Source organism: Arvicanthis niloticus, chromosome 8, assembly GCF_011762505.2.
Source record: "Arvicanthis niloticus isolate mArvNil1 chromosome 8, mArvNil1.pat.X, whole genome shotgun sequence".
NCBI classification, from domain to species: Eukaryota; Metazoa; Chordata; class Mammalia; order Rodentia; family Muridae; genus Arvicanthis; species Arvicanthis niloticus.
This window is the reverse complement of record NC_047665.1, coordinates 30,180,644-30,206,178: the sequence shown is the minus strand read 5'-3', so window position 1 is coordinate 30,206,178 and position 25,535 is coordinate 30,180,644. Positions and strand designations below refer to the sequence as shown.

The following is a 25,535-nucleotide window of genomic DNA, read 5'->3' as shown; positions in this document are numbered from 1 at the left end:
TGGAATCCCAGGTCTGTGGTTCAAAGCCAGCCAAATTCACTTCTACTTGCCTGTTTCTATACCTACCTTAGTATTGTAGAAGATAGATCAAATAAAATTACTCTAACAAGGAACTTAGAATGCATCCTGACACATGGAAAGTGCTTAAGAAATATAGTTATTAGTACAAAAACTATTAGTCAGGATTTGTGACTATGAGGCTTTCTAACAAATTATCATGTTTAACCATTCTATCCAAGTCCCGCTCCCAGTTCCCAGTTCCCAGCTCCCAGCTCCCAGCTCCCAGCTCCCAGCTCCCAGCTCCCAGCTCCCAGCTCCCAGCTCCCAGCTCCCAGCTCCCAGCTCCCAGCTCCCAGCTCCTATCAAGGAATGACTGTTAAATGGATGGGTTAGGAAAGGCCAGGTTGTTAGTACATACCAATGAAATAAGAAAGGAAGTCACTGAAGGATACTTCAGAGAGGTTTTATCATTCCAAAGATAGATAGAAAGCAACATGACTATAACATGATACAACATAGGTGGCTTTCTCCCCAGTCTTCATTTTAACACTAAGGTTTAGATATAAAATGTCCTCCATAAGCTCATAATATGAATTCCTGATTTCCCAGTTGGATACTTTAATTTGCATTTTAAGTTTAAACAAGGTCAATTCAATGGTAGTATCTGTCTGGTACGTTTTTATATATACATATATATTTAGTATAATATATATTATATATACATATACATGTGTGTGTGTGTATACATACACACTCAAATAAACAACTCTACCCTCTCTAGTGAGACCCACCTACCACCAAAACTGTAATGGAAAAAGTTGTAAAGCTCCCAAGAGACACAACAGACTGGAAAGGAAAAGTGCTTTCACGTTATCATCCCACAATAATCCATGGTATAGGATGAGAAAATTACTCTGGAAAACCACTACAGAATTTTAAAGTCCCAGGAAATATTTATTCTATTTTTTAAAGGGTGGCTACCAGGTCCATGACTTCTCATCATTTAGGTGACCCAAAGTGGACTTAACCACAATTAAGATCTCCTGTAAACCCTAATATATAGACATGTGAAAACTATAACTTTTCCTGTCACTTTTCCCAGTAAAATCACGTAAAATCTAACTGACGTTTCAACAATGGGCAATAATTTAACCCATCCCTTTTGAATTACAATGTAGCTCATTCTATTAAATAAATATAGAGAAGCTATGTGGAGGTTAATATTATAGTGCCTACTTATTTTTCATTGAGAACCTGTGTTACCATTTTCTGTAATTCAATTGATTAAAAAGCCAACTAGAGGTGACATTTTCCGAGTGATGAAAAAAAGGCCTGCCAGCCCAAGCTCGGCTTTTCAAAGCATGCGGATTCAATTATGAAACAGCAATACCTCAACTACTGACTTCTTATGTGGCTCTAGTTTTAGTTATTTTCTACTTGGAAAGTTGGAGTTCAAGTCCTTCCTCCAGGATTTAAATATGAATGCATATGAATGTTTGCATGTGGACAATTTACCATCCTCCCGAACTTAGGCAGAAACATGGGTCCAAATAGCATCTAAAAGACCACCTGAAAGAATTTACATATTCTCTGAAAATTGCATGCCAAATGTATGTTTGACAAGGAAATAAAAGCTGTGAAATCACCATAAAGACTGTGATTTCTGGGGGTCAGGAGACATTCCTCAGTGGAAGAGCACATGCTTAGCATGTGTAAAGCCCTGAGTTCAATCCACTAAAGGAACTCAGGAGAGTGATTTATAAATTTCTAAATGTATATATGGAACAATTAAAGACTAAGGATCTGTGAATTTGAGAAACAGGAAGAACACAGAATTTGGAATTGAAAGAAGGAGAAAAGAGAATGGGAATGATATAAACACAGTATTCACATTTAAAATTCTCAAAAATTAAATGAAATAAAATTAAACTGTATCCAAAATGTTTTTTTTTTCAGCAACACAATTGGTGAACTGTAAAGTATGAGAGGAAAAAAATAGAAACTTTTCACATTATGGAAATGCTAAATAAACAAAACAAACTACTTTCTCACAGTGCCACACAGAATGAAAAGAAACTTCAAACTGTAGTCACTATCAATAGAGCAACAGGGAATCTGGTGCTGCCACTTTAAAAGGCAGCTCCTTAATTAAGGACAAAACAAGAGAGTGAAAGCTGAAGAGCATAATGAGACCAGCTTTCACAAACAGTTAATGTAAATAAAAATCATGGACTGTTCCACCTGTGTTATTCTCCACGGTAAGGAAAACAAGTGGACAAGGTTCTGCATGGGCTGGTGGGCAAGAAACACCCAACACACTGAGCTGCAGTTAGGGAATCACAGCACCAAAGAGCACTAATTCTCTAGAAGTCACTAACCAGAACTTCTGGAAGATGTATGCTGAGACTGAGCTCATAGATTCTTGGGGCTCATTCTGATCCTCTCTAATAAAAACACAGCAATTTCCCTGGGAATCTACCTACATAGGCTCCCATGAAACCTACAGCTCACTCTGTGCCCTAACTCAAAGATGACTTAAAACCTTCCTCTTCCACAGCTTCCATTCAAGCCCTGCCTCAGGCCTTTTGGACCTTGCATCACCATTCATTCATTCACTCAGTTATTATACAAGTATCAGGCATCCCACTCTGCTTACTGCATGGTGAATGTAAACAAAACAGAAGATTTGCCCTTGAGACATATGCAAAGTGACTAAGGCAAGGAAACAATGATTACAGCAAGGTAACTGTAATACAGGTAACTTCCAGTCAAGCAGAACAGAAAAGGAAATGCTATACTGACTGAAAAGGGCAAGACAGGCAAAGATAAGAGACAGGTTTCCAGGTGGCCAGAGGATACCACACTAGTTGTCAGGGCAACTTGTCCAGAAATAAGACCATAAGCAAAGTGGAGGTCAACACTGAATGGTTAACTGTATGTCAACTTAGCTAGGCTATTATACCCAAGGCTTTGGTTCAACACCAACCTAGATAGTGTTGGGAAGGTTTATCATTTACATCAGCAGACTGCCTCAAGTAAGAGGTTTTAACTGCAGAAGCAAGGGTTCTAGAGAGGCAGGGGCCTGCCCCATCAACTCCTCCCTGAGTGAACAGCATGCCAGCCATCTCCTCTCCAAACTGCCCCCACCTCGACTGCAGACGCCAATCTATCAAAACAAATCTGTCTCATTCTGGATGTATACAGTCTACTGGTTCTGTTTCTCTGGAGAACTGACACTCTGAGTTCAAGAAATTGTCAGCATTACAAAATGGCTAGATTACAAAGGGTATACATAAACAAAGGACCTGAGCTTCCCTCTGCAGCAAGGAGCAGCTAGCCAAGCATTAGGCAAAGGAGTGTCATAATTAAATGGTCATTTCAGCTAGAATTCCCATGGCAAATGAATAGAGAGAAAGGTATAGAGAAGGGTAAATGGTGACTATAATATCGGAATAGGATATGAAAGCTGATTTGGGCTAAAGCAGCTGCCAGAGCAACATCAGTGGGATAAAATGGATAGGACTTGTTGATGGAGACACAAAAAGGAGAGAGACAAATAAGATGAATCCAGGACTTTTTACTCTGGCTGAAGAATAGTGCTACTCTGCATTAGGATAGGCGAAGAAAATAGGGAATAGAAGGACTAATTTATCATTGGATTTGTCACAGATACATTGAGGAATTCCAATTAAGGGCCTTAAACTTAGAAACAAACTTGGGCTATGGGCAGTGCCGAAGTATTCACAAGACAGGCAGACTGCAGCTATACACACAGAAATAAAGCAGAGCATGGAGCTAGAAATAGGAAACTGGAGTGTGCCCACTTTCAAATGCAAGGAGAAAATAAGACAATGAGTTAGAGGGAAACCCAGTCAGGAATGAACAATCAAGGGAGGAAAATATCCAGCATTGACTAGAGGTGTCAACAAAGCAAGTAAAATACAAGTTAACACTGCTTCAGCATGAAATGTAACTGATAATCCTGTATGATAACATTGTAGGGTGTGTCGGGAAATATAATCAAATACAGTAAGACATAAGGAAGTGGTCACTGTGATTAAAGACAGTAGGTTGTAAAATAAAAGCTGGCGATAGACTTGTGTAAATATATATTTACAGTACTCAAATTGGCACAAAAGCTAGAACACTAAACTCTATTTTAGCTCCACTTTTAGAATAGAGACCAACACTTACCATCAGTGCAACACTGAACTCTGGGCATCAGACATAGACAACTTGGCACTTTCATTTAAGCTACGATGTTGGAAATCCTATCAATATGTCAGGAAGTTGGAAACTATTCCAATTTGCAACCTAATTATCTTCTTCAACTTAAAGACTCAGTAAATGTTCTTATAAAAGAAATTGTTCTCAAAAGAATTTGTTCACTAGTTTTTAACTATTTTATATGTAAATTTATAATTATGAGGCAAAAAAATTAACAGTGAGAACTATTCAGTATACAGGTTTGCTACTATGTCACATAAGAAATGGTGAAAAAGAATAAATCTATAGTGTAGCATTTGATGACTAACATCATACCTAAATAAAAGCATGCTTAGCTAGGCTTGCAGAGAAAAGATAGTTGAATCTTCCTCTCAAATTATAGCCATGTCTTCAGGAAGAGAACTCTGGATCAGGGTAAACTAACATGCAGAATAATTCAAAGTGAATTATCATTAAGTATTATATACAGAACTGTGACCTTTAACTCCTGCCATAAAATAGATTTTACAAAAAAGAAAACTAAGACAGAAGAGTTGACAATTTCTCAAGTTCTCAGGTCTAAGAATTGACATAGAAAAGATTTCCATGCACATACATCCGTAACTTCTAACCTGGGGTGAAGGACTAGCCCTTGTCCTACTGGTTTTGTTAAAGACAGGCACATAGCATCCGGCATTACAACTTGCACTTTCACCATGGCCCTCTTCCGACATTCATGTTAATGGGTACTATGCTGCCTTGTGCAAATGATGACTCATCTGCTAACCTTTAGATTTTCCAACCTGTATCCAGATCAGTGTTTGCCATAAACCAACACTGATAATCAATAGCACAGCACAAAGGAGTTATAAAAGCACCTATAATTATCCAGGAAACTGGAATCAGAAGGGAAAGGTCACAAAACCCTAATACAGAACAGAACAAGGAAATGATTCAAGGGTGATATGAAAAGTGCCAGTTTCCATCTGGACCCTTTCCTACAAGCACTACAAATGTTCCTTCCAGGACTAGTAAAACAAAATTCCAATGTTTGTTGCATAAACATTTCTGAAACATGATAACCACCCACAGACAATCACACCTGGACCACAGGAAGGCAAGGATGCCACTATAGCTTTCTGGTTACTGCTACATCTTAACATGTAAATTTCTCCCCCAGATAATAAGCTGTCCCCACTTCAACTCCTGAAGGCCTAACAGGATGGGGAGAAGACACAGGAGACTGAAAGGGAGAAATGGCAAAGTGGGGATAACAAAAAGAAAGAAAAATATTTAGTAAGGGAGACCAACATAGTGTCCTGTGAGTAATGGACGTACAATACTTAACAGGCCAGTGGTACATGATTTATGCTGTTACCCTTTACCAAAGCTTTCCAAAGTAAAGGTTTTCAAGAACAGAGAAATCAGCAGAGGAATCCAGATAGAACCTTGCCCCTTGGCAATATGAGCCATTCTCACCTGTTTTTCAATATGTATTTACTAGCCAATTACATATAGCATCCTTTGTTATCCACAAGCAATTTGTTTCAAGACACTCCACAGACACACAAACACATACATACAAATTCACACACACACAAACACACACATATATGTGTTTAAGCCCCTCATATAAAATGATATAATGTCTGCATAGGCTGAGCACATCTTCCTGTGTACTTTAAATCCAGCTTCAGCTTATTTATAATGTCTACTGCGAAACAAATGCTGTCTCAGTAGTTGTGTTGCCTTGTGTAGGTGACAAGAAAAAAGTGTCCATGTTCAGTGCAGATGTAATTTTTTTCTAAGTATTTTTGTTTATTCCATGGTTAACTGACTAGACAGATGTAGAAGCCACAGGTAGAAAAAACTACTTCTATCTGATTTTATATCAAACTGAGCTTGGATACAGAATCCTGCTTTCTAGGGAAGTCTAGGATTTCCTCTCCAGTAGAGACCAGAAATGCAGTTTGCAAATTCTGAAAGTTCAAGAACATCCTGAGTTAGCTGCATAGCTAATTTGAGGATGATGAAGTAGGCCATGTGAGACTCTGTCTCAGAAAAGAGGGAGAGGGAAAATTTGTCAGATCTACAGGGACCACATGGAGAGGGCAAGTGAATGAGTATTAGTCACACTGGAGCTGAAAGGCTGAGGCAAGCAGGACAGGACTACTCCTTGGAATTTCATGGCCCTCTGGGTCACAATGGCAGCTGACTCTTACTGTTTACCCAAGGAAAAAGACAGGGCCAGATCCCCTTAGGCCACACACTCATACATTACAACACATACACTCTGTTGCAGAGAATAGTAGGCCATTATCTGATGCAGGCCTCAAGAATTTTATTTTCTCAGTTCTGTGCTATGTTCCTAGGCAAAATGGGAAATGGACACACACTCATCAGAATCAAGGCATGGCTTGCTGTGTAAGGCATGGCATGTGCAAGACATGGTTTTGTCAACACTTGGCCCAGGCCTGTGCAGAGTCCATACTGTGACATAAGAAGTAAAAGGAAAACAGCCAATTCCTCAGCCCTCCCCTCCAGTGCCAAACCTGAAGAAAACGTATATACCAATCCCAGCAACAGAAGTACAATCTACCTTCACTAACTTTTTCTAAAGGAACAAGGATGACAGATTCTGGCCTAAGAGTTCTTGGCTTTACTTTGATACAAGCAACAAGAGCATGTCAACATAAATGTCATACAACTTCACACTAGAGATTTCCTCCCTCAGCACCCCAAGTGCTAGAATTACTGGGTATTCACCACTATGCCCAGCACGATGAACCCTTCATTAAATGGGCAAAAATGGCTCCAAAGAAAAAGGAGAAACGGCTTATGGTGAAGATCACTTGTTGTTCTTGCAGAGGACCTGGGTTTGGTTCCTAGTATCCAAGGCCAGTTTGAGATAAAATCAAATACAAGTAGTCAAAACTAGGTATGGCTTCTAAGTCTGTGTATTCTTATTAAACATGGAACAAAAATACTTTAAAAAAATTGTGAACTGCAGAATAAAGGGAATGTCAGGGGTAAGGCATAGCTAGTACAATACACTAGAAAGCGCAAAATGACGGTGCTAGTGTTCCACTTTTTAATTACAATTACATGTAGCACTTTTACTCCTAGTACAGCTAAGGGGTGAAAGTAAAGGATGATATACAGAGATTCAGAAGTTTGTTCAAGGTACTCAGAAAATACTGGGGTAAAAGATCATATATTCATCTAGTTCTCTTCTGATTTCTCTTTGTACAAGGGTTCAAACACCAGAAACAGATCCTTTGTCTATTATCTCACCCAATTTTCTTATAACTAAATGCAACATAAAAATTGTTAAATTATAAGCCCAGAGAGATGACTCAGCATACACATACATACACATGCACACACACACACACACAGTGTAAAAAAAAAAAAAAAACTGTTGAGTTGAGGCTTAAGAGGTATCTCATCAGTTAGAGCTCTGTTGCTATCTAGAAGACTTGAGTTCCATCCCCAATTACCAACATTATGCAACTCACAACCACCTAACTCCAGCTCCCAGGAAACCGATGCCCTTTTCTGGCATCTACAAGTACCAGTATATACTCATTTTGACACATAAACATAAATAAAAATAAATCTTAAAAAAGAAAAAATAACCTCACATAAGAAAGGTAATCTTTCAAAGCTGGTTGTTCTTCCTGGGGACAACTTCATAGCACCCCTTCTGTTCTGCATAGACCTCCACTCTGTAAACCTCAAGGCTTATTCCTCCCTACATTCCATGACAGACAACCTCTGTCCATGAAGTTCCAGCTGGCTCTCCCATATCAGCCTTCATCTGCCTCCTCAGTAGAGCCAACAACTCATTTTCTCTTCAGGGTCCAACAGAAGAGTCATCCTGAAATCTCTCCCAAACCAAAGTATTAACTGTAATCCACATCACTCAATGCTCTACTGAATTTTAGATTATATTGTACATGCTATAAATGTTAACCTTAAAAGGCTAAAAGAAGATTAGCTATCTTTACTCCCTATATAAGTTTACATTTATTTCCTGAAATGTATGCTTACAGAGATGATGTGGGACAACATACCTCTCATAAAGGCTAAGTGAGCTACACTTTTCAAAGAACTAAACACAATTTCAGGTTTCCTAGACTCACCCTTAAGCACCTGTCTGGCCACTGTGTCCTACATAGTAAGCCTCCTAAGGTTTTAGCTGGGCTTCTGATCATTTCCCTGGTCTAGATTTAAGAATTTCCTTTAAAATATTATCTAGTTCACAATGATTAAAGCCAAATTCTCTTAAGCCTGGCAAAAGTACAAACCTGCGATTATGCTTAAAGAAGTTTGAAACCTACATGTTCAGCATCAATAAAGATTGAAAATCTACTCAGTGGACAGAGATCTCTATACAAGTTAAAACAACTCAAAATTCCCTAAACTAGTCAAAATAGCAAGATAGATGAGAAAAAGAAATTTTAAACTACTATGATGTGGTATACTATAATCTTTTTTAAAAACTTAAGGAAGAAAAGGGATTCTATAACAAAAAAACCCAGGATATCGAGAACCATTATCAACAATAAAAGAACTTCTGGGGGAATCACCATCCCTGACCTAAAGCTGTACTATAGAGCAGTAGTAATAAAAACTGCATGGTATTGGTACAGAGACAGGCAGGAAGATCAATCGAATAGAATTGAAGATCCAGAAATGAACCCACACACCTATGGTCACTTGATCTTTGACAAAGGAGCTAAAACCATCCAGTAGGAAAAGGTCAGCATTTTCAACAAGTGGTGCTGGATCAACTGGAGGTCAGCATGAAGATGAATGCAAATCAATCTATTCTTATCCCCTTATACAAAGCTCAAGTCCAAGTGTATAAAGGACCTTCACATAAAACCAGATACACTGAAACTAACAGAAGAGAAGGTGGGGAAGACCCTGGAATACCTAGGCACAGGGAAAAAGTTCCTGAACAGAACACCAATGGCTTATGCTCTAAGATCAAGAATTGACAAATGGGACCTCATAAAATTGCAAAGCTTCTGTAAGGCAAAAGACACTGTCAATAGGACAAAACAGCAACCAACAGATTGGGAAAAGATCATTACCAATCCTAGATCTGATAGAGGGCTAATATCCAATATATACAAAGAACTCAAGAAATTAGACTCCAGACAACCAAATAACCCTATTTAAAAAAAATGGGGTACAGAGCTAAACAAAGAATTCTCAACTGAGGAAATTTGAATGGCTGAGAAGCACCTTCAGAAATGCTCAACATCCTTAGTCATCAGGGAAATGCAAATCAAAACTACCCTGAGATACCACCTCACACCAGTCAGAATGGCTAAGATAAAAAATTCAAGTGATGGTAAGATAAAAAATTCAAGTGATGGTAGATGCTGGCAAGGATGTGGAGAAAGAGGAACACTATTCCATTGTTGATGGGAATGCAAGCTGGTACAACCACTCTGGAAATCAGTCTGGTGGTTCCTCAGAAAATTGGACATAGCACTACCTGAGGACCCAGCTATTCCACTCCTGGGCATATACCCAGAAGATGCTCCAACATATGTTCATAGCAAGGACATATGCTCCACTATATTCATAGCAGCCTTATTTATAATACCCAGAAGCTGGAAAGAACCCAGATGTCCTTCAACAGAGGAATGGATATAAAAAATGTGGTTCATTTACACAGTGGAGTACTACTCAGCTTTAAAAATAATGAATTTGAGAAATTCTTCGGTAAATGGATGGAACTAAAAAATATCATCCTGAGTGAGGTAACCCAATCACAAAAGAACACACATGGTATTTACTCACTGATATGCGGATATTAGCCCAAAAGCTTGAAATAGCCAAGATTCAACTAACTGATCACATGAAGCTCATGAAGAAGGAAGACCGAGTGTGGATGCCTCGGTCCTTCTTGGAAGGAGTGACAGAATGCTCAAGGGAGCAAATAAGGAGACAAAGTGTAGGACAGAAAGTCAAGGAGGGGCCATCGGGAGACCACTCTATCTTGATATCCGTCCCATGTGCAGTCACCAGATAGACGCTGATATGGATGTCAGGAAGTGCATGCTGACAGGAACCTGATGCAGCTGTCTCCTTGGAGGTCTGCCATAGTCTGACATATCCAGAGGCAGATGCTTGCAGCTACCTGTTGACCTGATCAAGGGTTCCCAATGGAGAAGTTAGAGGACTGATGGAGCGGAAAGGGTTGGTGGCCTCAAGAAGAGAGCATCAGTGCCAGCCAACCAGAGCTTCCCAGGGTCTAAACAACCAGCCTGGGAGCACAAAGGGAGGCACCCATGACTTCAGCTGTATACTTAGGGGAGGATGGCCTTGTCGGACATGGGTGGGAGAGGAGATCCCTGGTCCCATAAAGGCTGAACACCGAGCTGGAAGGAATTCGAGGGTGGGGAGGGGAGGTGGGGTGTAGGTGGGGGCACATCCTTGTGAAGGCAGGAGGAGGGGATGGGATAGGGGGCTCCTGGGTGGGGGGAGGAATGGGGTGAGGGGATAAAATCTGAAATGTATTTAAGGGAGAAAGCAAGCAAGAAGAAAGAAAGAAAGAAAGAAAGAAAGAAAGAAAGAAAGAAAGAAAGAAAGAAAGAAAGAAAGAAAGAAAGAAAAAAAAAGAAAGAAAAAAAGAAAGAAAAAAAGAAAGAAAGAAAGAAAAGGGATTCTAATACTTGTCCTACTCCATTTTGAAATATATTTAAAGACAGACACAGAGAGCATATAACCACAGGTTATATGCAAGAAAGTCAACTGGATGTCTAAATCAACATCATAAAAAAGGTGTGGGGGGGACAAAAGCGCATGATCAAAATTACAGAATTTGTCATTTCCTAGAAGCACCCTAAAACTTTATTTCAGTTTCATGATACTTACAACATCACAATGGTTTGAATTGTCCTTCCATGCATATTCATATTCTTAGCATGGCTGCAGAATTACAATTAGAAGGACTCAATGGGGCTCCTGACTCTACTAGTTTTATGGCTTTCTTTATAAGACATGTTCATGTAGAGTCTGCCCAGCATGACAGAGGAAAAAAAAAAAAAATGGAGCCCAAGCACTCAGCTATGTAATGCTTCCCAAGCACCCAGTACGGTGCTCAATATCAAATGGCCCCAGGAAAGATGAAGTTTTAGATAGTACACACACAGTACCCTTCTAGACAGCCCCAGTACCCAGTACTGAGCTCTACTCTAGGTCATATACCCATAAGCTGGTGTATCTAAAACAATATTACCAGAGATTTAAGACAAGATCCCTGCCTCTAGGAAATCTTTACTAGGGTTCTGAGACTCAGCCAAGTGATTTTTTTTTCTTACTTTTTATTCTCAGTAAACAACCAGTGAGATGGTTCCCAAAGTACTTTACAGACTAATGGAGAATTCATGACATATTTTTAATCCACCCTTTGACAAAATGCCAAAAAAAAAGATATTAAAGCAATTAACATAGCAAAAAGTATACCCTAGTAGTCATACATGTCTTTATTACATTTTAGTGAATAAAATATTCTTTTAACTAAATGACTAACACTAGATAATAATATGTCCTTCCTAAAGTTCTTATTTTCACTTATTTCAAATTTGGCCACTATACATCAATCTCAAGTTTTTATAAAACTGCCTATATAAAAACTGGACGCTACTGACATTCAGGATCCCTATTCATTCATTCCCATTTTCTCAGATAATAAAGGCTATGTCTCCAGAAATCTCTTATGCCCAGTCCTATAGATCACTTCTGAAACATCAGACCCCAATACCATCAGCACTTCATATCCATGAAATTTCCTGCCCTGATTAAACCACAACCTCCCCATGTGATCTATTCTACTTCCATGTGGTCCTGAAGGACCTGGAAAGCAGTTTCTGATCCTTCTCAATAGTCAGCCACCATTATATCCTATCACTTTTTACCCTAGTTCTGTCAAAGAACTTACTGGAAAGCAATGGAAACCACTCTGATGCAAAATGAATTAGCATAAAGCCAACATGCAGGAAGGGCTGACTGAGAGACTGTATAACCAGAGAGAGCACCCACAAGCTCATGGCAGAGTACCCACCAAAGAACAGCACTAATACCAAGACCAATCCTCCAGACCTCTAGCATCCTTTCCTCTTCTTGTTTCTGTCACTGCAAAGAAACTGTTTCTTCCTGTCATGATACATACTAAGTGTTCCTAAGGGTCATATATCCTAGCACATAACTATAATCCCAGTACTGAGGAAAGTAGGGAGAATGAGAATTCAAGATGAGCCAAGACCACTCACAGAGACCTGGACTAAAAAAAGAACTACCCTTTGGTAAACTTCAATGCCCTCAACAGAAAAGAAATTGCCCTCCATTCTCAGTCAAACTTTACAAGTGGAGTTAAGACCTGGTTGTACTAACTCTACTCTGGCTGCTGTTCCTGTAACTCCTGGAAATCCCCAAATAACTTCCTGCATGCCAAAACAAAAGGTGCTTTTCACGGTAATTGAATAAACAAAACGTGGCATGTCTACCTGTACAGTGGAATACTATTTAGCCATAAAAAGAAATGAAGTTCTGACAACATAAAAATGTAACTACTATTTTTCTTTGTCACTCAATATCATGTTGGAGCCCTATTCTTCAATGTGGCAGTATGGGAAGTAGAGTTCAGTAGGCAATGTCTGGGTTGTTAAGGAACAGCCTTTGTGATAGATGAGTGACATCTTAATTTCAGAGGACTAAACTACCTACTACAAGAGCATATTATTATAAACAGAGTTGGGCTTTCTCTGGCTTCCTCTGTTGCCATGTGATCGCTCTTAACCATACAAGCCTACTTTGTTCAATGAATTAAAACAGCAGCATATGACCCTTAAAAAATGTAAATCTTAGACTTCCAAGTCTAAAACTGGGAGCCAAAATAGGCCCTTTTCCTTTAGAAATGTATCTGGTCTCAGGTTGTACTATAGCATTGGAAAACAAAACTCTTTGCTCAGTAATAGAAACTATACAGAAAGGCCAAATATCACATAACCATTCATATATTTCCAACATGGAAAAATTCAGAGATAATGAGAATAGAATAACATTTTGAAGTTATAGAAAATATTATGGAACTAGACAGTAATAGTGGTTATACAACATGATCTTGATAAATATACTAAATGTCTCACTAATAGTAAATTTATATTACTGTATTTTTTCCAACCCCCCAGAGAAACCTCAAAACACTCAGCCTCCCTGGTTCCTATCATTCACTCTCTTCTCCCTTTCTGTCTCTTCCACTCACCTCCACTTCTAGAGGCAGCATCTATGTTTATGGCAATCCATTTCTCTTCTTGACAAAAATGGCTCTCTATACTACATTTGACAAAAAGCTTCAGTAATAATCCACATTGTAAATACTTAAGGCTCTGCAAGCCACAGTTTCTGCTGTAGTTATTCAACTCTGTGGAAAATGAAACTATTGAATCAAACAGTGTGGTTATACTTCAACACTTCTATTAACAAAACAATGTGCGACAGCTAGACTTGGCCCAGAGGTTTCGGGTGTCAGATCCCCTCCCAAGCATGACACCTACAATCTCAGTCCTTTCACCTAGTACATTTTTTCAAGTTTTATAGAGGTGATAGTAACTCCAGAGTATTCAACAAATACTTATTTGGAACCTACCATATTCTAAGCACTGTGCTAAGAACACAGTAGTAAAATAGCCCTTGTTCTCATGGACACTGACAACCTAAAAGTCATTTGTGCTAGATACAAACACAAAGACAAGGCAAAGCCTTTCCTTCCCTTTCCTTGAAGTTATAGAAAATATTATGGAACTAGATAGAAATAGTGGTTATACAACATGATCATGATAAATATTGTGATTCAGTGGAGACTCCTCTCTACTGAATCTAGTGGGTAGGCATTTCTTTTGATTCTCCCCTCACAAACATTCTTACTCCTTTTCATGAGGTCCCACTTACCTAAGGAAAGCACATCTCCTAAGCAAAGCACTGGTCACTGTTGTCTGTACCATCTTTTCAAGAACACTTTGATAGCCTTTAAGATAGAGTCAATGTCTTTCTCTGGAGCAGAGATATTTCTATTCTATCTAAAATAATATAGTTAATGTTTCCCTCAGGCAAAGACTGGGCATGTTTACTAGCTGTCTGCTTTCTGTTGTTGTGATAAAACACCATGACTTAAAGCAATATGGGAAGAAAGGATTTATTTCATCTTATACCTTACAGTCCAACATGAAGGGAAGGCAGAATAGAAACCTGGATGCAGGAACTAAAGTACAACCCAGGAGGAGTGCTGCTTACTGACTTGCTCTTTAGTACTTGCTCAGCCTGCTTTATATACAACCTAGGACCCCATGCCAGGCTATGCCCTCCCATATTAATCATTAACCAAGAAAATGCCCACAGACTTCCCTACTGGCCAACCTGACCAAGACAAATTCTTGACTAAGGTTCCTTCTCCCAAGATGACTCTAGTTTGTGTCAAGTTGACAAAACTAGCAGTCTCCATAATAAGACTGACGTTTCCTAGCTGGGTACAAAAGCTCATTCCAGGAACCCAAGATGCATAGGAACACTTGTGTCCACTAGTTCCAATAGTTCCAGCCAGACCAGTCTGGGAAACACAGCAAGATCCCATATCAATAATAATCATAAGAATTGGGAGTTTCCTAACCTCATATTTTCTCAATTGTGGTGCAAAACCAAAGAACAGCACCCTTCACCTAAGCTCAGCATGCCACCCTAAGAGCAAAGGAAGAGAATGCTATGAAAACAACTGCACAGATATGAATTAATACTACCTAGAGGGCTATAATAAATAATGTCATTTGTCCCTGACCCTGATGTCTTCTGCCACCATGCCTAGAACTGTAAGTTATCTTGTTAGTCTCCAAGTGTGGAGAAATACCAGAATTCCAATAACTCTTGATGATCAAGGTTCCTGTTACCTTTATCCTTTGAATAACTGATACAAGCAGAAGCTATTTGCATTTTGACCTATAGGTCTTTTCCAACCATGATTACATTTTGAAAGAGTCCACTTTAAGTCTACAAAGAGATCTAAATGTCAGTATTGATCACTGAAAATTTTTACTGGCATTTGAATATATCTATAAAATTCCAGTGTATCATAAAGAAGTATATAAATATTGGTTAAGAAGGCTCAATAGGTAAATGTGCTTGTCACCAAGCATGTCAACCTCAGTTCAACCCCAGGTCCCACAGGGCAGAAGAAACGATCCTAGTCCTCCAAGTTGTCCTCTGGCCTCCATAAATGAGCCATGGCTTATATGACACTCCCACCTATACAGTCATAATAAAATAAATGTTTAAACAGTGAATAAATGCAGTTTTAAAACACTCTTTTATGAAAGACTAGTCAACCTAAGGGTGCATTCAAGAAACACAGAAAATTATGTCTTAATTTAAAAAGAAGACTGATGTGGCAAACTAGAGACTTTTTCAGTCTGCATTAAGGAACATGTTTCTGTTAAACATAATCAAGCACTGCATTCACACTACAATCAACCCTAATGTACAAGCATTTATATCACATTTTGGGGGTAAATGTTCTATAGTTTGTGGATATAAGTATTTTAAAAAATATGGTTTTTTTTTTTCAGCTTAAAGTCAAAACAATTAATATGAAGGTCTGAAAAAGGAATCCTCCAAAATTCCTAAGTAGTACTTTTTTTAAAAGTATCAAATGAACAGTCCAGAGGAAAAAATAAGGTAAACAACTTTCAGCAAAGAAAGTCTCTGTATATAAAATTATCTAACTCTATTCTGTCTGACACCCTTACATACAAATGAATGCCAAAGTGATGTTGTAGAAAGTAGCATTTCAACAAGCACATTTACATGAATAGTTGAGCTACTTAAAGTAAGTGACAGATTTGGCACAAGAGCTGTTTATCTGTTTCACAAAAACAAGTCTCTCTCTCTCTCTCTCTCTCTCTCTCTCTCTCTCTCTCTCTCTCTCTCTCTCTCTCTCACACACACACACACACACACACACACACACACACACACACACAGCCAAGAACATTGAGCTTTGGCTTTCAGCTCTCCAGGATTATCTTCAAGAATGTCTCACTAACTTGTTTCACATGTGTTACACTCACAGGAACATCTCATTAGAGTTAAGCATTTTGCCTCCTTTTAGCATGAGAATGCAGACTTCCCAAAATGCCTCAGGGAAAGAAGAAAAAGGTGACAAACTGAAAGCTAGAAAGCTCTTAGGCAATGCTGTGGCATTAGGAAAACATAAATAAACCAGAGAAAGAAGGCAAAGAAAGAAGAAGGGGGAGGAAATTGATGTGTACTGACAAATCTTAAGGAAAAATGCTAGGCAGATGCTAGAAAAGTAGGAGCCAGAGAACATTCTGGAAGGTAAAGTGAACGCTGCTATTAACTTCAGTTGTCAACTTGGCAGCCAGAAGGACTACCTCAATTAAGCAAGTCTGTGGGGTTTTGAGACTGCTGATTGAGAGCCTCCCTGTGGGCAGTGGCATCTCTAGGCAGGTGAGCCTTAGCTGAATAAGAAAAGCAACTGAATGTGAGCCTGGGAACTAACCAATAAGCAATGTTCTCCCATGGTTTCTGCTTCAGTGACTACTTGAGTTCCTGCCCTGAATTCCTTCAATGATGGATTATAATCAGAAAGAATAAACAAAATACACCATTAACTTCACAAGTTTGCTTTTAATTATAGTTTTTAACATTAACACACACACAAACACACCAAAAAGTATTCTGGACAGAGGCTAAGAGAAGAACAAGCCATCAGAGAACTCTTAAGACTTCCATCTCTGACAACTATGCTGCCCGTATTGTCTAAAATGTTACAAGAAAGGGAACCATAATTTCTTACCATCATCACAAGAATGTATTTTAAATACCTTACAGGTTATTTAAACTTAAACAGTATGTTCTCACCTCAAATCCAAGGGAACACAGTAATTCAACTATCCTCACAAAATCTAAAACTAAGGTTAAAATTAGTATTCCTCCCACTGGCTGCATCTCTGGTCATGGTAATGCCATCCAGGTAAGTCTACAAAATTGTCTTGAGGTCAATAAATCTTCCATTTCTAAGGTTCCTACATGCAGCTCATCACAAAACATTGCTGTACCCCCTTCCCTTTTCTTCACAACTAGGAGTGTTCTCATCCTCTGTCTTATAATTCATAACTCAAGTGCTGGCTTTCCTGCCTCCATTCTTTTATTATTCTCAAAGTTATCCTGCAAACTACATTATAAAATACATTTCCATCCTCTCAATCCTCCCTATTTTGGGAATTTTAAAATGGTAAAATTTACCATTCCATAAAGTTTCTGTACTGTATATATTATCATTATAATCAACATTTCTAATTTATAATCAGATATATATATATATATGTGTGTGTGTGTGTGTATGTATATATATATATTCAATCTCATCTTAAAAATGAGGAAGTATCAAAGAGACAAATTAGATTGCCTAGGAATACTAAAGAGGTGGTTCACTTTCTCCACTGAACTTATTTTTGAAAGCATGATTTGAGTTTAGATTTCAGCCTAAACCAGGACTCAGTTCTATTTGCTGTATGTGTCTCTGACCTGTTATTGCTTATGCCATTATGTCAAGCCCTTCTATCTTCCTTTCTAGGCCTCACAAAATTACAAACAAAACAACAAAATTTGGCCCATCAATGATGTGTCCTTTAAACTATGTAATCACATGATAACCAACCAATGTTTAAAATGGGAAATAAAATGAGAACAAAAATAGCAACATCTTTAACTATCACTTTTTCTATAAATATTATCTCTTTTTCTATGAATATTAAAAATATATAAACATGTGTTTGAACCTCAGGTACATATAGTTGAAAGGATTTTTGGTGTTTTTTGTTTTGTTTTGTTTTGTTTTGTTTGTTTTCTTTTTGAGATAGGGTTTCTCTGTCTATCCCACAATTGTCTAGTTGAGAGTTTTATTTTAGTAAATATTTATGGAGATGTGCTGTGTGCAAAGTATTCCTGACTCATTCTAAAAAGAAAAATAAAGCAGCATACAGGTAATGCCTCAGAGGCACATCACACGGTACCATGTTCCTGTAATCTGTCTTCCTGAGGCACAAAACCACCTGTGCCCACAAGTTCAAAGCCACATGGGCAAACTCAGTAAGATCCCATCTTTACTTTTGTGTAATTATGTGTAAATGTGTGTGTGTGTGTGTGTGTGTGTGTAGAGGTTTGTGCATTCAATTGGCCCTCAGAGGCCAGGAAAAGATGTCAAATGTCCTAGAGCAGGAGTTACAGGCATCTGTGAGCTTCCCAACCTGGGTGCTGGGACCCAAACTCAGGTCCTATGCAAGAGCAGTAATGCTCTAATAGGCCCCTTAAGCCCCATCCCCATAACCCTTCATAATTAATTTTTTCTGAAACATGGCATTTATAATCAGAAACTTCCTTGGTAAAAGATGTTCAAGCCTGCTAATTCAGGCTGAATCTTTGCTGAAAAGATTCAGCCAAGCCTGCTGATGAAAGTCTATGATCCCAGTCTCTCCAGATTGAAGCGGTGGCAAAAAGATAGTAAGTTCAAGGTCAGCCTGAGCCCAAGGCAACTTAGTGAGACCTGTCTTTTAAAAAAGAAAAAAGGAACTGGACTTTCAGTAGGACACCTCAGTGGAAATGCTTAATTAATCTGTTGCATTAATGATATTTTACATGATTTTTAAGGGTAAGTCTTCTTGTAATAGTAATTAATTTATCATTAGCACAGCAATAAAATTATTTATCTCACAGCTACCCCATTAGTCTATCTACTCCTTGAAGATAAGATCACACTTATTTTTGTCCATTGCCACATACCCATTACTTAGCTCTGCACACAGTATATATCCATAAATATTTACTAAATTAAAACTCTCAACTAGACAGCCAAGGATACACAGAGAAACCCTGTCTCAAAAAGAAAACAACAACAACAAAAACCTTTCAACTATATGAACCTGAGGTTCAAGCAAATGTTTATATATTTTTAATATTCTTAAAAAAAGAAATAACAGGAATTTTGTAAATCCTTCACCATCCCCAAGAAGAACAAGACAAACAAACAAACAACAACAACAACAAAACACACACACACACACACTTTGTTAATTTGGTACAGCCTGCAGAGATAAATAGCTCAGATTTCTCGCTCTAGCCCCACTAACAAATTCTGGCTAAGTACAATTCTTATGTGATTTCTTCTTAGTTTACAAACTTATATATAAATACAGTAAATAGTTCACTGGTTCTGTTTTTAAAATTCTCCTGTTGGCCTTATCTTTGAAACTGATATTAAAATGATTCCATTGCTAAACATAATAATACCTTGTTTTTTAAATTTTACACAAAACTATAGTCAGCATATAATGGTAAAGTCACAGCACTATATACTTGGAACAGACTAGAATCACATAGTAACCTTTCACCTAGCAAGCTAAGAAACTAACTCAGGAAATGGTAAGGCCACACAATTAACTGGAGTTAAAACCCAGCCTCTGACCCTCGGTATACAGCATGTCAATTCATTACATGTAATGTAAAGATACACAACAGTCTGATAAAAGCAGGACAATGCTCAAGATATCCCTTTCATCTCCAATTATGACAACCCTTTCATCCAAGGACTGCAAATACCAGCAAGGAAGATTTAGAGTGGAAGTTACTGTTCACAATCCTCTTAAAGAAGATAAGACAAGATCTGCTTTGCACATTCAGACCACAAGACACGCTGGACCAAGGCAGCTGGCCTAGCAGAACCCTGTATTCTTGTATTTGGTTCAAATACCACAAAACTTTCCCTCCTAGCTTTGCATTTCTCATGAAAAGCAAGACTCACTGTCAATACTTTTCTATTCAGCTTCCTTTGCTAAAATGCAACAAAACGTTATTGTTATCTCCGGAAAGGAAGATTCATTCTCAGAGTAAAGAAAGACTGCCACTATGCAGCAAACTGAAAGTCATGTGGCCTACAAGTAGCTACACAGCAACTCAAACCCAAGTTGGTCTAGAAACCTAACCTTCTGTTCCACTCTGCAACTGTCTTAGTCTTCATAGCTTATTATCAACATGTTCACACCAAAGAATTAACCAACATGACTCAAATGTACAATAAATGATTCCACAAATAAAATTAAATGAAGACATATAATCCAATAAATGGTCGTGTTTATTTAGTTACTATAATCTACCAATCTGTGGGTGATAAAGACTCTTGGAGGTTGGGAATTGTAGTTCAGTCCATAAGAATGCTCCACATGCTTGCTGTGATCTCCAGTACCACATAAACCATACAGCAGATATGCAATGCATGCCTGAAATGCCAGCACCAGGAAAGAGAAGTGGAAGTAGAAGTAGGAGGATCAGGAATTCTAGTTCATCCATGGTTACAAAATGAGTTCGAGGCCAGCCTGGACTACACAAAACCTAATCTCAAAATAAAGATGTAAAATATGTAAATTTGATATATAATTCTACAGTTTGGTTCTCTACCCTTAGAATTTATTTACTAGTACTAATTCTAAACCTAGTAGAAAGTGGATTTATTGAGATTTGTACTTAAAATATGACTTTGCAAACTGATTCAATAATCTTAACCTTTGTGTTCCTTAGGGTTAATAAGTAATTACTTCAATAAGTAATGCATTTTGAACAAAATGTAAAGCACTTTGAACAGTGCCTGGCATAAACTAAATGCCCAACACATGGTTATTATTATAATCATATTTATTATCATAACTACTAGTAAATCAATATCATAAATGGTAACTGTAATCTGTTATAACCATAGTACCTGGCACATAGTTAACACTCAGTCATATGTTGGATGGATTAATCATTATTACTAACACTTCTGTAATTAAGCATAGGCTAACTACATTAGAATGTAATCCCTTCTATAAGAAATGATAAATTGCCGGGCAGTGGTGGCGCACACCTTTAATCCCAGCACTTGGGAGGCAGAGGCAGGCGGATTTCTGAGTTCGAGGCCAGCCTGGTCTACAGAGTGAGTTCCAGGATAGCCAGACTACACAGAGAAACCCTGCCTTGAAAAACCAAAAAAAAAAAAAAAAAAAAAAAATCAAGGAAGGGACCCTAAATTGATGCTTAGCTACTTAAGAGAAAGAAGAAATACAAAACTGTGAATAAGCGGGATGCAAAGCTTAAAAACAAGTGTGTAGCATTGTGACTGAAATACTCCCATTGTTAGACAAGTGGAAGCAAAGTAACTGGGAACTTTGTAATGAGCACACAATCGATCCTCTTCCCTCTACCACACTGGATGCTGACATGAACACATAATTTCAGATCTCAGCACTCTCCAGATGTAAACTTCCTCCAATAATGTACTTCCAAGGCACAGCCCAGACAATCACATGAATTGGCTACTTCCAACCTCACTTCTAGATATAACTCTTCCACCCCAAAAATAATAATAATGCATTTTATTGTTGGCTACTGCTCTTGAGGGTCAGTACTAAGAAGTTTATAGGTGAGAAAGGCTTCTCAGTGTCATTATTTTTACCTCTTTACCTTTAGAGCCCACTGAGGAAAATGGTGGGGCTTCAGCATGCCTGTCAGGAGTCACAGTATTCCACTTCTCTGGCCTCCTTACTGCAGCTTTCTGTACTACCTAATCATTGTAACATCACCCAATGTGCATAAAACTCAGGTTTATAAACACTTTAAAATCAAACTACTAACACATATAATCAATCACAGCTGTAGTGGGTTGGACTGATACTGCTTGTATTCTAATGTTAAATACTGGTTCTTAAGATGTGGTTGCCCCCAATGACCAGATCCTCATGCACTCAAATAATGCCATGTGAACCTTCTCACCAATTTAACTGGTCAATAAAAGACTAGAGCCTCTGATTGGGCAGTAGAGGGAGAAAGGACTGGAGGTTTGAGAGGAGGGAAATGTAGGTAGAGAGAGAGGGAGAAGAGGAAGACAGAGGAGGAGGAAGCCATCATGGATGAGAACTGTGTGTCCAGGAGAAACAGCAAGGGGAATTATAGGTGGGAAATAAGTTAGTATAGCCCTAGATCTGCCCAATCTAGGCACAGGACTTATAAAGAAAATATATGGATTGTGTGTCTTTTATACAAGCTTATTAGAATTGTAAATTTATAACACACAGCACTCAGGTAGCCGAAGCAGGAAGATTGCTATAAATTTGAGGCCAGTCTAGGCTACATAGTGAATTACAGGTCTGCCTTCACTGCATAGTGAACCCTGTCATTTAAAGAAATTTCTTGGAGACCAGCAAACATAGTTTCTAAAATTAGGTGCCATCTGGGGTCATGTGAGACAAACTATATAAAGTGTTAATCTTCCATAATCATTCTACTAAAGTTCATGACTCCTGAACCCTAGCCCAAATAATTACCCAGCAAGCATCCAGAATGCTGACAGGTAAATAGTATGCCTCACTTCTTATATCAGATTTCTGCCAAGGAATCATCGCCAAATAATCTTGGTTTGCCTATACACCTAGTAATGGTTTTTGTCTAACAAAAAATTTAGGAGAGCCTGTTTCAAAGGACAAGCAAGGGCAAGAACCATAACAAACTGAGAAAGCTCTATCACCAGCACACCTCTCCCAATACTAAAATAGACTCAGATACAAGAGAATAGGCACATTGTGGATTCTATAACACAAAGAAAGCCACTCAGGATCACAAGGACAAGTAAGATACTGTGGTGGTCTGAGTAACAATTATATCTGAATGCTTAGTAGTCATGGTAGTCACAGAGTGGCACTATTTGAGAAGGATTAGGACACTTCTTGAAGGAAGTGTTTCACTAGGATAGATCTCTCTCTCTCTCTCTCTCTCTCTCTCTCTCTCTCTCTCTCTCTCTCTCTCTCTCTCTCTGACTATGGATGAGGCTGTAGTTACTGCTCTAGCCATGATGATATTATAGTCCTCAGGTCATACCCCATCACTGAGGGAAGTCAGAGCCAGAACTAGAGACAGAAACTCAACAGGCACCAAGGAGAAATGCTTAGCCTGCTTTCTTATACAACTCCAGACTGCCTGGCTCAGGAGTAGCATCACTCCCACTATGAGTTGGGCCTGCCCACATCAATTATTAGTCAAGAAAATGCCTTACAGATGTGACTACAAGCAATCTGATGGATGCATTTTCCTCAGGTGAAGATTCTCTTCCCAAATAACTCAAGCTTATGGCAAGTTGACAAAAATTTCCCTTAAAGTCTTGTGTAATACTATTCTATAAGTGCTGTCTTTTCATATGCATTGTCTTCAGTTCCTCAAAGATCTTAGTAGGTAGAGAATATATATTATATAACTTTATACCAGCAGCAGCCTCAAAAGGCCTGCACACTACAAATGCATATTAAAAATGTATTCTGTTCATAGGGAAAGTCAGCCAACATTTTTCAAGGCCCACTACTTAAAGCCATGTGGGAGGAACTAGGATGAAAATGAGAACTCTATCTTAAAGCTGTTTACAAGCACAAATATATAAATTACCTATAGGAAAAAAAAAAACAGGAAAAAGTATGTACCAAGAAAGTATCTGGCTCTATTTGGCAGAATTAGCATGAGAATGTTGGGGTATCAGGTCAATATTTTAAAAGAAAAAGAAGTAAATAAAAATTAAAAAAAAAAAAAAAAAAAAAAAAAAGGATTATCCGTTTACCTTCGACTAATGGCTCCAAAGAGGTACAAGGCAATAGTACTCAAAGAACAGCAAGATCATTGACATGAGCATTATAAAAGGACAGCAAATGTCATCAGACAATAGGGGCAAGCTTTGGGAATGTCTGGCAGAGCGCCTGCACAGCAATGCAATGTCAGAGCCTGGATTTCTTTGAAGGCGATACAAAAAGTACACACTTTGGAGAGGAGACACAACTATTACTGAGTCAAGAATAGACAGGAAGGGAGAGCCAGAATGAGAAGCTGGAAAGTAAGACTGCAAATACACAGCCAACAAGATACCTTGCTTGTCTACACTACTCTCAAGTAAAGTTGGGGACCCATGTAAGACCTTCACATGAAACCCTAAGTGGAAGGGCAGGGCCACTTGAATCAACTACCTACCTCAATGTAAACGTCTATGACTTAGTAAAGCTAATATAACAAGGTGGCTTAGAGCAATGGAGTGTCTCTTGAAGATTTCTGCTCTGACCCATTAGGTATATGACCAAAAGAACACAATCTTACATGATTAGAGGCTTACATGATAAAAGCCTCCAGAGGAAACTACTGGGGAGAGGGCATAAAAACACCACTTCCAAGTCTTCCAGGCCACTCAGTACCAGCCAACCAGCCAAATACAAGTTACTCTTGGGTGAGGATATATAGAATGACTACAAGAGTAGCTTAATAAGTTCCCAGCCAATATTATTAAGAAAAGGCATGGAACTTTGGATTAATGCCACAGTCCTTCAGGGGTCCTTGAAACTCAGGTTGGGAGTCACTATCCTAGAAAAGAAGCCAAAGGAACAGCAGAGTGTTCAACTCATCAGCAAACAACTGTGGCAGCTACAGAATGTGGTACTGTGTTGCAGGTATACGAGGAAGCCTAGGCAACTCAAGTAGGCAAGGAAAAAATACAGAGGAGTGTCAGGGAGGTGATGGGTGGTAGGGCAGAGTTCAAAGGGATCTAACTTTCAAATCTGAGAGCACAGCAGGTGTTTGGAGTTTGAAATGAAGTGAGAAACTAAAAAACTCCTGGTCAGGAAGTGGTATGTTCAGTATAGTACTTCAGCAGAATGCTTGCTGGGGGTAGGGGTGGCAGGCACTTCCAAACCTTCCTTTCCATGAAGTATCTACCAAACAACAGTTTGCAACTATTTAACAAGATTCCACTTCTAAGCTGCACTGATACAAAATGCCACTTAAATTGATATAAGCCATACTAATATGGCATACAACATCTTAACTGAATTTTCTTGATAATACAAAATAAAAGTTTACTTTAGAAATTATGTGAATGTAGTTAACATCTGGGCTTAAGAATCAGTCTGAAAATTTGGGGAAAAAGAATTATCTGCAAGAAATCTCTAGTATTTGACAAGAGAGGACAGGGGGAGCGGGGAGGGCACAGTTGGTAGAGCACCTGTGAGGAGTCCCTGACTTGATGTTTTCATCCTCAACCTTGGATCCTTCTCCTACCCTTCTATCTTACTAGTTTGTAAATGTTTATTTATTTTAAGTACCTTAAACAAGTGCAATGATAACTGAAAGAATGATCGGTATCTAATAATTGAAATAGTCTAATGTCTGGGGACTGTGTATCTGCT

At 38.5% G+C, this 25,535-nt stretch overlaps 1 protein-coding gene across 1 annotated transcript in view; it reads right to left on the bottom strand.

The window, feature by feature from the left end:
• Gmds (GDP-mannose 4,6-dehydratase) overlaps positions 1–25,535 on the bottom strand; it is a 514,073-nt gene that overhangs the window by 487,359 nt on the left and 1,179 nt on the right. The gene's annotated exons all lie outside the window — the stretch shown is intronic.